Source organism: Polypterus senegalus, chromosome 11 (assembly GCF_016835505.1).
Source record: "Polypterus senegalus isolate Bchr_013 chromosome 11, ASM1683550v1, whole genome shotgun sequence".
Lineage (NCBI taxonomy): Eukaryota > Metazoa > Chordata > Cladistia > Polypteriformes > Polypteridae > Polypterus > Polypterus senegalus.
Window position 1 is genome coordinate 73,687,239 of NC_053164.1, and position 16,336 is coordinate 73,703,574.

The 16,336-nt window shown below is 37.6% G+C and overlaps 1 protein-coding gene across 1 annotated transcript in view; it reads right to left on the reverse strand.

Annotated features, from left to right (window-relative positions):
• The window catches only part of cdc42ep2 (CDC42 effector protein (Rho GTPase binding) 2), an 88,111-nt gene extending 72,459 nt beyond the window's left edge, over positions 1-15,652 (reverse strand). The window contains exon 1 of the mRNA XM_039769045.1: positions 15,575-15,652. The gene's annotated coding sequence lies outside the window, so the exon portion shown is untranslated. The remainder of the gene's footprint in view (positions 1-15,574) is intronic.
• Positions 15,653-16,336: the final 684 nt, after the last annotated feature.

Consider the following 16,336-nt stretch of genomic DNA (forward strand, 5'->3'; position numbering starts at 1 on the left):
ACTTGTATAATTTAGACAGGATATTTTTTATAGAGAGCAAAATATTATAAGTTGTTTAAGGTTTGAGTTGATTTATTCAGGAATAATATTCCTGTCTGCTTTTACCATTCCTACCAAAGATATTTCTGTCGACTAAATAAAAATTCCTTCTATTTAAAATTTAAATAGAACTTGAACAAATACGATAGTTCATAATATCCACGCAGACTTGCACGTAAGAGCGGGTATCATCCGTTTTAACAAGCAGCGTATTGCACTGATACGAAATAGCTGTGTGTGTATATATGTAGATATGTATGTATATGTATATATGTGTGTATATATGTGTGTGTATGTATGTATGTGTGTATGTATATGTATGTGTATATGTATAGATATGTATATATATATATATGTTTGTGTGTGTGTGTGTAAATATATATATATATATATATATATATATATATATATATGACAACAACACTCATCACTCACAACAGTGACAAAACAATAACATTGACAATCATGTTACGTTATTTTCAAAATGTTTCCTTTTCTTTTCATTGCTTCTTTAACACACTACTTCTCATGCTGCTGGTATTTTACTAGTATATATATATATATATATATATATATATATATATATATATATATATGTGTGTGTGTATATATACACACTTGCAAAATACCCGCGCCTCCTTCAGTAGGCTCAGTCCACTCCGCTTCCGACTCTCACCTCGAATGAAGAAAGGCAGCCCATTTTATCTGCACCCGGAGGAGCTCCAGGTGCTCCCCGGCAATCTCCCACTGACATACCCCAGTGTGGCACAAGTGCCGGCTGTTCTCCCGGAAGCTCTCTGGGTGTCCCTGATTCTCTTCCACCCCAGCACTTCCTGGTGTGGCGGAAGTACTGGGGTCCAGGGTTCCCAAGGCACTGGGGCACGCCCTGGCGGTGACCACGGGCCCCTACAGGGTTGGGTTTCCATGCCCTCAGCCCGTGGCCCCCAAAGCAACCAGGGTGGTGGCCCCCACATGACCCAAGGCGGGCACACGCCCTCTTCCGGTCCTTTAAGGCGTCCCGGCCCGGTCGTCACCCCTGGCACCTCTGACAGTGCCCCACTGCCAGCGAAGACCACTCGGGAGGTGCGGCACGTCCTGCGAGGGCAGTTTTCCCCCGAAGCGGGTCCTACTCCTGGGAAGCCGGGGTCCGGCCCTTTTCTCCCAACAGGCATAGGGGCGGAGACGCCACCTGGATACCACCACATTCCCGGCACTTTCATTTGCAGCTGGAGCCATTGCCTTAGTTGCGAATAGTTCACCAACAATACAAGGATAAGGCCGTGAAAGCCTTGGAAAATAAGGACTGGGAGTCCTGCCAAAAGAAATGCAGCAAAATATTTGAGCATTTCAAGGCACAGTACCCATCAACAATTGCACAGAACTTAAGTAAGGAATTTCAGCGACATTAAAAATGAGATGACAGGATAATGATAATTATATATCAGTGCTTTCAAAAGGCTTTAAAAAATCTACACTGTTACCTGAAGACCTAATGTTTTCAAATTTAAACACTTCTTTAATGGTCGAAAACTACATTTCTGTACTGATTAAAGGTCAAAATGAATAAAAAAAAAAAAAAAAACAAAGATGCACTTTCAAATGTATCTGTGTTTGTGTAAACTAGGTCAAAGGCACATGGGATTATGAATGGGATAACCAAACATGTAACAACCAAGACAGTAGATGAAGAATAAAAAAAAAAAAAACACTAGAAGTAGGCATGCATTATTTTAAAAACAATTGTGTGGTAGCAACTGCAGATTTTATCTGCTTGAAGTAATCACTGCGAATTGTACTCAGACAGCTCTTCATTACAATGAATTAACTCATCATGGATCAGATCTATATGTAGAAAATGATTCGGCAACATGTAGACTAAACAAAGGTTAAGGACGAGGGGAATAGAGTCTCTACTATCTAGTTTGATTAGACTCCTGTCAATATAGAAAGCATTGTAAATATACATTAAATTTGGATAAAAATATAAATATATTAAAAAGCTCAGCACACTCTCACGAAGAGAGAGGTGGAAAAGGCTAAAGAAAAGGTGTATGATGAGTTGTATGAGAGTTTGGACAATATGGAGGGAGAAAAGGACCTGTACTGATTGGCTAGACAGATGAACAGAGTTGAGAAAGATATGCAAGTGAGAAAGGTATGCTGAGAAGATTGAAAGAGTACTTCAAGAGGCCGATGAATGAAAATAATGAGTGATGTGGAGATACTGAATCAGGAAGTGTAACGGATTAGCAAGGAGGAAGTAAGGACAACTATGAAAAGGATGAAGAATGGAAAGGCCGTTGGTCCAGATGACATACCTGTGGAAGCATGGGGGTGTTTAGGAGAGATGGCAGTAGAGTTTTTAACCAGATTGTTTAATGGAATCTTGGAAAGTGAGAGGATGCCTGAGGAGTGGGGAAGAAGTGTACTGGTATCACTTTATAAGAATAAGGGGGATGTGCAGAGCTGTAGGAACTACAGGGGTATAAAATTGATGAGCCACAGCATGAAGTTATGGGAAAGAGTAGTGGAGGCTAGATTAAGAAGGGAGGTGATGATTAGTAAGCAGCAGTATGGTTTCATGCCAAGAAAGACCGCCACATATGTTAGGTTTTCTCTGAGGGTGTTGATGGAGGAGTATAGAGAAGGCCAAAAGGAGTTGTATTGTGACTTTGTGGACCCGGAGAAAGCATATGACAGGATGCCTTGAGAAGAGTCAGGAGTGGCAGAGAAGTAGACTAAATTGTGATCATGCTGAGAGTAGGGAGGAGGTTGATGAGAACCTGGAGAGGTGGAGATATGCTCTAGAGAGGAGAGGAATGAAGGTCAGTAGGAACAAGACAAAATATATGTGTGTGAATGAGAGGAAGGACAGTGGAATGGTGAGGATGCAAGGAGTACAATTGGCGACGGTGGACGAGTTTAAATACTTGGGATCAACAGTACAGAGTAATAGGGATTGTGGACGAGAGGTGAAAAAGAATGCAGGCAGGGTGAAATGGGTGGAGAAGAGTGTCACGGAGTGATTTGTGACAGACGGTCATCAGCAATGGTGAAACAGAAGATCTACAGGATAGTAATGAGACCAGCTATGTTATATGGGTTGGAGACGGACGCACTGACCAGAAAGCAGGAGACAGAGCTGGAGGTGGCAGAGTTAAAGATGTTAAGATTTGCACTGTGACGAGGATGGACAGGATTAGAAATGATTACATTAGAGGGTTGGCTCAGGTTGGACGGTTAGGAGACAAAGTCAGAGAGGCAAGTTTGTGTTGGTTTGGACATGTGCAGAGGAGAGATGCTGGGTATATTGGAAAAAGGATGTTAAAGATAGAGCTGCCAGGCAAACGGAAAAGAGACCTAAGAGAAGATTTATCAATGTGGTACATGCGTGTGATAGGTGTGACAGAGCAAGATGCAGAAGACAGGACGATATAGAAAAAGATGATCCATTAACAAAATTCAGTCTCCTTACCAGTGCACAATAACTCAAATTCCTTCCATCAATTTATTTTTTGTAATTCATAATTTCATAACATAATTTATGTTCTTCTTCAGGCTATTTCAAGTAACCAAATAATGTTGACACAGACCAGCAAAGAGAAATTCTAAAGTGATAATTACTGAAAAAAGAATGCAGGCTGAATCCTCTCTTTTTATTCTGACAATACCCCCCAATACAGCCTGTTGCTTAGCCCAATTGTTACTGATATTGTTTGGAAAAATGCAGTGTTTATAACAGAATGTTAGCTTACAGCCCATCATTGCTTTTCTGTAATCATCAAGTCATCATTTTGGTTTCTTCTCTAGCTGTTTAAAGCTTTTTTGATGTGCAACATCATCATTTGCAGATTCATATGCAGCTGTGCTCAAATAATGGGTTGTTATTATGATACTAATTATACTTGAAAGGAAATGGTAGTCGTACTGTTTTATTTATTACTGACTTCAAATGCATTTGTATAATCCATAAACTACTGGTCATATATACTATTTGAATTCCTTAAAGAGACAGGTCTAGACTGCATAAAATTTAAATAACTCATTTAAGCTTGTCTTTCAAATAACAATCTATCATGCAATTACCAAAATATTCTTTTTTATTTAACAGAACCCTGCTGCATTCTCAAAAGCCTGTTGTATTACATTCAAGGTATTGGATGAACTAAAGCAAGTGTAATATTTTCTTAACTCGGTTGTCACGGACCCCGGAGTAATCGTCCAGGAGAGACCCTATAGACTCCCGGAGGCAAAACGCGCTGAAGTGGAACTGGAGGTGCATCGGATGTTGGACATGGACATTACTGAGGAGAGCCATAGTCCCTGGTCCAGTCCTATCGTCCTCTTTTCTAAGCCAGACGGCTCCTGGAGGTTCTGTAACGATTTTAGACGTCTAAACCAGGCCTCCAAATTCGATGCCTACCCGATGCCCCGTATAGATGACCTACTTGAGCGGCTGGGTACGGCTCGATACTTGACTACTCTTGATATGACGAAAGGGTATTGGCAAATTCCCTTAACGGCATCTGCAAAAGAGAAAACCACCTTTAGCACCCCTAACGGACATTGGCAAATCAAGGTCCTCCCATTTGGGCTGCACAGGGCCCCAGCGACCCTTCACCGTCTGGTGGATAGAGTGCTGAAGCCCAACCAGTCCTATAGTGCCGCCTACCTGGATGACGTAGTCATCTATTCCGGCACCTGGAAGGAAAATCTATTGCAGGTCTCCGCTGTCCTTGCGACACTAGCTAATGCCGGCCTCCGCATAAACCCTCGTAAGTGCTTTTTTGGCTTGAAAGAGGCCAAGTATTTAGGCTACCTAGTTGGACGAGGACAGGTGAGGCCACAATGTTCAAAAATCAAAGACATCTTGGAATGGCCCCTTCCGAATACCAAGAGACAGGTGCAGGCTTTCATGGGGTTGGCGGGGTACTACTGCCGGTTCGTACGCCGTTTCTCCGAAAGGGCAGCACCCTTGACCAATTTAACAAAGAAGGGCGCTCCCTTATAGTTGGTATGGAATGACAAGGCAGAACATGCATTCAGTGACCTAAAAAAGGCCCTAACGTCAGCACCAGTATTAAGGACACCTGACTTTGGTCTTTCTTTTATTCTCCAGACCGACGCTTCAGACACATGCCTGGCCGCTGTGTTGAGCCAAAGTGTCGATGGTGTCGAACACCCCGTGATGTACTTAAGCCGGAAACTGCTGGACCGAGAGACCAGGTATGCGGCATTGGAGAGGGAGGCTTTGGCCATTTAGTGGGCGGTGACCCATCTTTGTTACTGCCTGTTGGGTCGCGAATTCACTCTGGTGACTTATCACGCCGCGCTTCAGTGGATGTCCCTATGAAAAGTACCTACAAGTACAACAAATGGCAACAACCTAGCAATAAGGGAAACAAAATAAATAAATAATGTATATACATAGCTGCAGCCCACTCACCTGGGGCCTCATGTATAACGCCTTGCGTAGAACTCGCACTATAACATGGCGTAAGCACAAAAGCCGAAATGTGCTTACGCACAGAAAAATCCAGATGCAGGAATCTGTGCGTATCTAACTTCCACGTCCTTCCGTTACATAAATCCCGATCAGCGTGAAAACTAACGCTCGTGCACGTGCATTATGTAACGCCCCAAATCCTCCCAGAATTACGCCTATTTGAATATGTAAATCAATATAAATCACGGGGAAAATATAAGAATTTCAGCGAATACCAAGTGGAGGCAAAGAAAAAATATACTATTTGTTCAAATAAGCCGTGGTATAATCAACAAAAGGAAGTTGATCGAGTGACATAGCGTGTTGGAGAAACATGAAAGCTCACATCCACAAAATCGCACAGTGCCGGAAATAAAAAAGAAGTCACATATCAAAGTCGCCGTGGAAAGCCGAGTTGTAAGCCCACTGTCTGAGTGTCATATGAAAGCTTATTAGGGTACAGAGAAAAAGGCACACGGTGGGAAAAGCACGAAATGCCAACTTTAATCTCGAATTTTCCACTTTAATCACGTAGTTTATTTTGTCATTTAGTAGAACATTATAAACTTCATCTTAAAATCGTTTAATTAACCAGTTTCTCAAAATTACATCGTAATTAAAGTAGCACGTTAAATGCTTTGTTTTGTATTTGATCTTCTACTCGTATGTGATCTATGTGTGTGAATCACTACTTGCTTCTTAAACTGGCTCTCTTCCTCCAACTGGACACAGAGTCCATTACATTTGTGATATTACAGCTCTCTGAATAACTAAAATACTGAGATGTATACGTGATGTCATTTTCATGATGATAGGAGCTAAAGCACATTATTAAACATGTGTTTCATGAGCCTCGTGCTCATGACAAGCATTTATCTTTTGTCGAAATTTGTCGCTGCGTTTTTAGCTGTGTTGTTATTTTCTCTTTCTGTTTTATATTCAATATATATTGGTGCACGCCCAAGAGTCCTTGCTTTTCTTAACCCCAAGTAACCGATCGCCATACAATCAGCTCTGTAATAGACGTTAAGCCATCTGTAAGCATAGCGCCGATTCTTCAAAACGTTTAAAGAACATTGAAATATCTTCGTAGTACATGTTTAATTATTCAATCCTTCACGACACTCCCAGTGAAGAATATAGATTATTTAAATGAAGTTAAAGTTTTATGTGTATAATTTAACAAACATATTTTGCTGCATTTCACCTTAAAAATTATATCGTCATCATATGTAAATACGCGCTTTATAAAGTGGCCCAGGTTGTGAGATATTATAACTGTAGTGCAAGTTTACAGTGGGGTGATTGTACTTCTAAGTACAAACCGTTCTACAAGGAGCAATTGATTGAGTGCATTTAAAGTTCTTGGGATTAAACTGTTTCTGAACCGCGAGGTCCGTACAGGAAAGGCTTTAAAACATTTTGCAGTGGCGGAGACAGCGTATCCTTAAAGCTGTATACCGATAATTCTCTTTCCGATCAGCTGCTGCTGTGATTCACACTCAGATACAGTGATATAAATACTCCAAGTGGTGCAGTGAGAGTAATATGGAAAAAGATGATCCGCTGTGGCAACTCCTAACGGGAGGAGCTGAAAAAAGAAGAAGAAGAAGAAGAAAAAGAAGTGAGAGTAACAACGCTAAAGCAGTTATGGTATTTGGAATACTATGGCTGTTCCCTGGATCATTATATTGTTACGAATTACAATCAGATGCATTACACTAATAAACAATATGCGGTTAGTTTCTGTGTATTTATAAAGCCGCGTCATGAAAATAATGAGTAATCACACAAGAACAGTACCATTGCTTTGACGCTGGGTGCCGCCAGTTTGCAAAACCGAGCGGAGAACTTGCGTATGACAAGCCATGAGGTACCGTGGAAAAGTGCGTAGCTTTACGCCAAGTGTAGGTTTTATACATCGCGATTTGAACGTGGAAAAGTTCTTACGCGTACGCACCGTTTATACATGAGGCCCCAGGTCCGCATAAGGGATGGGGATGTGGGCTAATTGCATTTTCAATAAACTTTAAACCCCGTAAAATAATAATAATAATATTGAAATATTTATTGCTATTTACAAAGTATTCCTATCATTTTAATGGAAGAAAAAAAAATGCAAAGCATAGATCAGAGACTGATAGCACGTTTTTGATTGTGATCTATATGTGTAGACTGCTAGTTTTTTTATTTTTTATTTTATTAATAACACATGTGGGGTAAAAATCTGTCCGGAGTAGTTACATCACTTATGCAAGATGCAGATTGGGAAGCAACTTAAGTATGCAGTTGAGTACGCATGCATGAAAGTTTTGCACATTGTTCCGACAGCTCACATGGCTAATTTCCAGGAAAATATTCTGCAAACATGGTCACCGATGAACACAGCATATTTGCTGCAAAGAACACTTTGACAAATGTTATCAATCAACACTGATCAGTACCCTTATTCAGATTTAAACATATTGCCAAGTGTGTAAGAACACAGTACACTGAAATTCCTGAATGTATGTCTCTCACAGACAAGTGACAGCAGTCCAATACTAATAATAGAGATTAAAGGAATACTCCATCCAAAAATGATATTTAAATGTTACTTTCTCCATGTACTTTGTAATAATGGTCAAGAAAAAAATGTAATGACGTATTTTCATGCAGAATGGGAATAAAGTTTGTGATAGAATAGCTATCTATGGTGATCAACAGCAAACTAGTCCCAAAAAAGTCCATGAAAAAAATCCCACATTACTCATGTTGCATAATCCACATACAAGGTCATCCAGTAGTATTCTCACGACTTCCTGAATACATGTTTTTTTTTTTACAAAAATGTCTGCCTCTCTCCACAACAACTTATTCTGTATGATCCTTTGTTCAAACTGTACACCATGAATCACATTAAAAAATAACAGCAATGTAGTTTATTTTAGAGTCAGCATATTGTATCTTTTGCTTATTCCTACAAAATATACTGCAGTTATATATTGTCTTTTGTGCTGTAAACATCTTTATGTAAAGTTTTTCAGACAAGTACTGACAGTTCTATTTAAAATATTAATTTATAATAGTCTTTTGGTTTTAATTATTACTATTATATTCTGCTTTCTAGCTGGGCCACTGTCCAGTGGCTTACTGTATCTTCCATGCTTTAAGTATTGTATTTGTATTATTGACTTACATTAAAACTATTTGGTTAATTTTAAATCATTAATGTGATTTGTAACTTTTATTCACCTATCCATTTATTCACTTTTAAAACCAGTTTAATCCAACTCAGGAGCACAGGAGACCAGATCATTATTCTGGCAGCACTGGGTGTAATTGATTAATCCATTCCAGAATTGGATATTAGTACTTGTATTTATTTGCAAATAAGTAAATGCCTCATAACTTCTGTGCATGATGTAGGGGAGTATGATGGTCTGTTTCTCATAATTCAAAGTATCCTTGGGTTTTACTTGCTGTTTGGGCTCTGCACTTTTTCCTTCAACTACTGGTTCCCATAGGCCATTAAAAACACAAACTGTGAGTATTTTCATTTTGCTTAGCTATGATGATTGATATTACATTCGCAAGCTGTGAGCTTTGGTATCAGTTAAAGAATGAATAACATTAAACAAATGGTTTGCACAATATTGGCAGGCAGCCTAAGTAAAGGCCCCTAGGTATATATCAAGGCTCATTTCTTTCTTTCGGGTGAGGTTCACTGGAATGAAGAAAAAGCATAAGAGAGGGCATTGTGCTGACACCTTTACCTGCAACAAGCCAATGCATTAATACTGTTTAACAAATACAAAGCCAAAATCAAACTTCAAACAAACAGCAGCAAATGCAAAAAATTGTCAGTGAAAAGAGCAAATCCTTTATGTTTTACTTTTGTAATTCTACTTTAGAGTGCACCATACACAAAGAGCCCTGACAGTGCTGTACTAGTTTGATAAAAAGTATATGCTGAGAGTTCTAGCTGTGTAAACCTTAGTGTGGCATCCCTGTTGTCACATTTTGAGGTTATTTCTTGACAAACGTCTTACCAATTATATCTTATTTGTGCAACTATGCATGCTTGGATGCCAGTAAATGTTCTGCTCTTGGCAGAAATATTTACATGAAATAGAATTCCAAAGTGATGAGGATCAGCATAAGTATAAATGATATGTTCAAGCTGTCCTAACAGTGCAAGTGAACAGAACTATTTGTGTCCAAGTGGAATCAATTTATTGATTATTATGAATTATTTCACTTCTGTTTATTAGTTGTATTTCTTATTGGACAATAATTGATGCAAAAAGAACCAATCAATATGGCAAAAAGATTGATGCATTAACCAATTTTAAAATTCAATTCACAATATGTATCTGGCAAAATTTAACAGCTGAGAATCTGTGCTTTACTTTTATACTTACTTAACTAAAAATAAATGTAAGATGCAAACTAAGACTTCACATTTTAATGCACAGTGAAAACTAATTAGCTGGAATACTCTGCACTGACCAGTAGCTTTAGAAAAAGTATGCATCACATTAATTATGAGAGAAAAGAAGAAACAAAAGATCTCCTTTAAGTGTACCTAAAGTCAACACATCTCACTATCATGACAGAACATTTCTCAGACATAAGCAAAACGAGAGATGGACAGGAAAAATCAGAAAGAAAAGAGGAAAGCACTGATTTCTTTTTTTGACATCATTACCAGTGATATAGCAATATTTCAGCTTAAGAACTGAGGTCTGTGCACAAATAAATGTATTGTATGTAGAGCTTGCCTCATGGATATGACAACAAACAACATCTGAGAAAAAGTTCTGTAGGTAAAACAACAACTGGGGCTGCAAACATCACATTTGCTGCCACAAGGATAATTGGGGTCAGGGTTTCCCGCAGCTGTACAAGAGCCAGACAGAGAAAAATTTTTCCACACAGCCCAAAAAGGCACAAACATCAGGAACAACCCCTACAAATTCCATTTTTTATTTAACAATTTACTCCCTAAAAACCTGAATGTTTTTTGTCTTTTTTACCATAGTATTATTTACTTTCTTTCTAGATTCTCCTTTGAAAAAATTGAATATATATTTTTTTATCTCTTGTAAAAGAAGATTGGAGTTAGTAATACGCAGTGTTGCCTCACAAATATAGGGATCTAGTCCTGTGCCCAGTTCTTGTCTATGTGGAATTTGTGTATTTTCCACATATCCACTGGGTCATCTGGTTTTCCTTCCAAACATTACATTTAGTAAGTATGGGTATGTGAGTGTGAATTTGGTTTTGCCAAAACGATTTGAGGTTCTAAGACCCTATCCAGCAGTTTTTCCAGGTTTGTGGGATTATCTCCAGACCTCCACAACCATCAATAAAGTTAAGCATGTTCGAGAATGTTACACTATTTTAAAATACTGTATATCTTCATAGATTTTGTTGTCAGGGCACATTGTGGGAAATTGATTAGTGCTGCTGTCTTACAGCTCAAAAAGACTGAGTTCAGATCCTAGTTCAGCCACTGCATATGTATCGCTATGTCCGTGTGTTTTTTTCCATCACCTCTGGTTTTGATGCGTACATATACAGCGTGAGTGAGTGCTGGTCTGTGTAAGGGTGTGTCCTGTGAAAAATGCTACCTACTCACAATACAACAGTCACATTAAACTGAACTGAAAGAGGATGGATTGATTAAAATTTTTCCGTTGTACAGATGGCAGCTTTATTAATTTAGATGCAATGATTCAGTATTTTAAAAACACTGCACATTAATCCGATGATGTGGGTTATGTTGTTGTGTACGAGATAGTTTACTTTTATTTTATTGATGCCATTGATAGTTGCTTACTTTACCCACTTTCTCTTGTCATTCATTTTCACAAGGTATTAACTGTCCTCAGTAATGCTATGGGAGATTCATAATTATTAAGGAAGCAACTGAAAACTTTAGAAAAAACATATAGTCCTGTCCACTAAAATTTGGAAAAAGACACAATTTTCCTTGATTTACCCCTCTGCTCCACAATTTAAAATTACAAATAAAACAATTTAGATGTGATTAAAGTGCACATGGCAGACATTAATTTAAGGGTAATTGCATAAATGTTGGTCACAACGTGTAGAAATTACAACACTTTATATTCACTGTAGCTCTTGTAATATCAATGAATAATATGAATTCAGAACATTAGCTCAACAAAAATAAAAAAAAATTTATACTACAAGCAGTAATAGAATGCCATACAACTCAAACATAACATAAAAAATATTACAACAATATTACTAAGGTAATTCCAAGCATCCAAATGGATTAGCATAGGTTTCTGGATTTTCTTTGGCTACTACTGTATAATATACTGTATTTTATAGACTGAAGCTCGGAAACCCATAAAGGTGATGTTTGCTAACACTCTCAACTGTTATTTTAAAGTTATTTACTCTATCAACGTCAATGTGTGTTGACCCGGTTTTAATTTCTGGTGAAAAACAACTGTTTGATATTTTAACAGTATTACGCAACTGGCTCTGAGAAAGACTACAGTCTCAAAACATGTTGGCTAAAACAGTACTTTTACTCTTTTCTTGTTAGTTATCAGCCTATTTCATGGAATGTTCTCAGTGCAACATGGAATAGACACACCAAAAATGAAACATCTCTCCAAACTGTAAAATACCCCAAGTTCATAAAGGAAGAACAATGGATTAAAATAACTTCAAGATCTATAATAAAAAAAATTCTGGATGTCTGGAATTTTCTAATGGTAATATTGCACTACACCCCTTTGCGACTCTGTTCAGGATTAAGCGGGTTAGAAAATGTTGTACTTTTTCATGTTTTTGCGAGTTCAGTAATAGTCTATTACTAATTGTTTGTAGTATGAAAATATTTTTTTCTTTTTCCATATTTGAAATTATCTAATTTGATTTGTTCATATTTTTTCTAAAATGTCTGTCTGCTTTCTAAATAATTAAAATTATTTTTAGCCATATCACATAAACATATCAAATACTTTAATTGCATTATTCATAATACAAAAGCAAGATGCAGCAAAATAAAAACAAAGTGAAAATTTGTCCATGCTGCTGTAATGCAAAGTCTGTCTGTCTGACAGTTAATTACTGCAATATTTTAGTCTTACTAGAACAAAAGGCCAAACAAAGAGATGATCTGGCTAGCCTCATAAACAATTTAACTGACATAAACTGCAGGTGATTAAAGTGAAGTTTCAATGGAACTGTGCTTATAACAATGCTAATCAGAGAGGATCATATTTAAAAAAAAAACTGACTGACTGACTGACCTATTTAGCTTCTGAATGGCTTTTAGTCTAATTGAAGACAAGAAACACAATGTGAGGAACCTTAGAAAAACCTCAAGTCAAATGCAGTGCACTTGCACTAACATAACTACATCAACACACTCTGCTACACTCTCTGCTCAGTCCACAACTCAATTAGCCCAAACTTCCTAACCCTTACTCTGCCCAGGGACTTTGCTCCCATACAATATCCCCTCTTCATGTTCGCGGTGATGGGATGTGAGTTGATTAACATGTCATTCTTTTACTACTAGCTGAATCTTTGAGCTGCACCACATTATTATGTTAAACATAACCATCTAGACAAAATCACTATTGTGCAGATGTCTAGCTCAGTAGGGCATCAGCAGGAATGATAAAAATCACAGCATTGTAATATTAATTTCCACCTAGAGGGCAGTAAATGTCAATAGTCTCTTCATCAGTCCTTCAAATTTTATAATCTGAAGCATAACCATCAACTTTTTTGGGTAAAAGTAATGATGAAAATGCATTGTCCATCATCGTTTCATCTGGCATTTACAAAAAAAGGAAGAAACCTCATCAAAGATAGCTTTGTTTACTTACATTCTCTTTTTTAAAACATATCATTTTTAGGACTAACAAAGATGAGTTCCACATAGTAAAATAAATATGGGCTTCAAAATCTGACTACATGATAATTCCTGAAATTTAGTGTTTATAGAAGCAACAAAACTCCCCTGACATACAGGAGACTCCAGTGAGTATGGATCACACACTTTATTGAAAACAAAATGCATCCTTTCATTTTCTTTTTTGATTTTGGACACATTGACCCACTAATACTTTCCACTATTTATTATTAGTACTTTACAACTTCTTAAACAAGGTACAATCAAAAATAAATTGAATTTTGCATAGACAATCTGAAACAGTGCACGGGGTAACAAGATGCTGACAGATAAGTCATGTCAAGACATTTTTACCAAACACCTGTCACTTTATTTGTCATAAATTAACACGATGTTACTTGAAGTATACTGTCAATGTGTCTGTAGAATCCAGTAGCAGACCTAATCCACGTAAATTAATTAATAAGAAACTGGAAAAATACAAAGACAAAGTGCATCAGTCCCACCTGATCAGTAAATATACAGCAGACAGTAGAGACCCTACTGTTCTCTACTCATATCACTAGTCACTCTAATTTCTTAAAGGCACACATTGTAGAACTCTTCATCAAACTGGAATCTTTCAGGAGTGCATCATTTTTCAGAAAAAGGAGATAGCATGTAATGGAAATTTACAGGCATTTTGTGTATCAAGGTGTCTCTTTTCAGACAGTAACTGTTTCATGGTGGAGGCCTAGCTAGCATCTTTTGATCCTAATTTGGACTATGTGGGCTCACAAAATGAACTGCTGGAAAAGCATGGCCAATGAAAATTGGTGTCCGAGTTCCCAGATCACACAGGAGCTATCTTCTCATTCAGACCTACAACCAATCTTTAAAATGCTTGAGTTATTTTTCAGAGTGTAAGGAATAAGTTGTACAAACAAATAATATTAAAATTATGTTAAAAAGAGTAATGCAACCGTATTTGTTTTTTTTTTTTATCTCTGCATTATCACAATATGCTGTGTTATAAAAAAAGGCAATTTTAGACGTCAAAAATACAGGCTGTTCACAAAATAAATACAGCTCTTGTTCTTTTTACAGAAACATTGTATTGTACTTGTAATCCAGTTCATAGTAGTTTTTTGGAATCTTCTCAATTTACATTAGTTACCTGGTAACTCAAGTGACCGACAAATGGTTGTACATACTCTAAATTATCAATGTTAAATGGTAAAATATTTTTAGTTTGAAATAATTGGAAACATAACAATTACGCCAGTACATTAATTTATTTGGATTATGCCTGGTTACTTTTCTTTTGTTTTTCCAGTTCAGATGAGGTGGTCACACAAATCCATTAGTTGGATTTGAGCCCACAATATGAAGTAAAAAGTCTTAACTGCTACGCCACACTGCCTGCCTGAACCACATTGTAAAAGTATACTTTTTACAGTAAATAACTGGCAAAAATGCTGTTAAAATACACTTTGAAACTGTTAACTACTGTAAAAATATTACCGTATATGGTTTGTTGTGATTGTATTTGTATTGGAGACCCATGGTGCAGTACAAACTAAAGTTGGGTTTGTTATGCGATTAAACGGTTAAGTGCCTCTTTACTGTATAAAAACTACACTGTAGCTGTACTTTAGTAACATTCACATCTTTAAGATTAAACGGTTAAGTGCCTCTTTACTGTATAAAAACTACACTGTAGCTGTACTTTAGTAACATTCACATCTTTAAGATTAACAGTAAAATGCGCTACGGTTTGTTTTTCACCCATCTTCGTGAATCCATCAGAATTAGAAAAGCTCTCCATCGATGTACTTTTTGTACGACTGTATCTGTCAATGCTCGCCTGTCAATTTTCAAAATTGATCACTTCTACGGAGTGGACGTGAGCTAGTTCATTGTTTTACACACTGGTAATCTGAAGCATTTCAGTTTCTAGAATTAACCCAACACCCTAGTTTTTCGAATGCGTTAAAACTAAGTAACATTTGAGTTCCCATGTACGCACAGGGATGGCGTGCAGAGTCCACCGTGCTGGTATTGGGAGCACAGGTGCCATAGCGTAGATGCACTAGTGTTACGCAGTACACTATAATCTATTTAATTCTGTGTATACACATACCTAAGTTAAAACACACTGTAATACATAAAATATTTATTACCCGAGTTTGTATACTCCTGCTGTATACATGCACTCGCGGTTCCCGACAACTTCACTGTGAGCGCAGCGAAGACGACGAGACTGGCCACGAGAAGACGTTCTGCGCACGCGCTTACGTTTGAATCGCCCACAGTCAACTCGACTTGCGTGACAAATAGCGAGATCGGTTTTCTTTACTTTTTCCCTTGGCACTTCCCCGTCGCATAACGCGTGGCCTTTACATTATAACGAATTAAAAGATTAAACGTCGTCCAATCAGCATGCAAGAAACGTGTCCAATAGTATATTCAATACTTTAGTTACATTAAAAGAAATGCGAAATATGAAAATTAAAACATGAACTTCATAACCAGTAGCATCAACGCAGACGTACAGCCTCAGTTTGCATACAACCTTATTTTTATACTAGTTACCTATTTTGTTTTGTGCCTCATTAACGGATAACATTTTATACTAGCACGTGCTATTTTTTTTTTTATTTTTTTTTTTAAGTTTTCTGATTCAGCTAACACTGCTACATCCCACCCACACTCCCAAGATATCCTTTCGTAAAACTGACATGCCCTTGCATATAACGGGGAAACAATATTTGTGTCGTTATTTTTTTCGCATTACCATTTCATCACTTCTTCCTCCGTACTATTTACAGCTGCACACAAAGTTCATCCTCTCTTCGCAGTAGCGGACCGTGTAACCACACCACTGCTCCAAGCACTCTAGCCTGGCTCTACTCCATCATCATGTTAACACATTCTGATTTCAA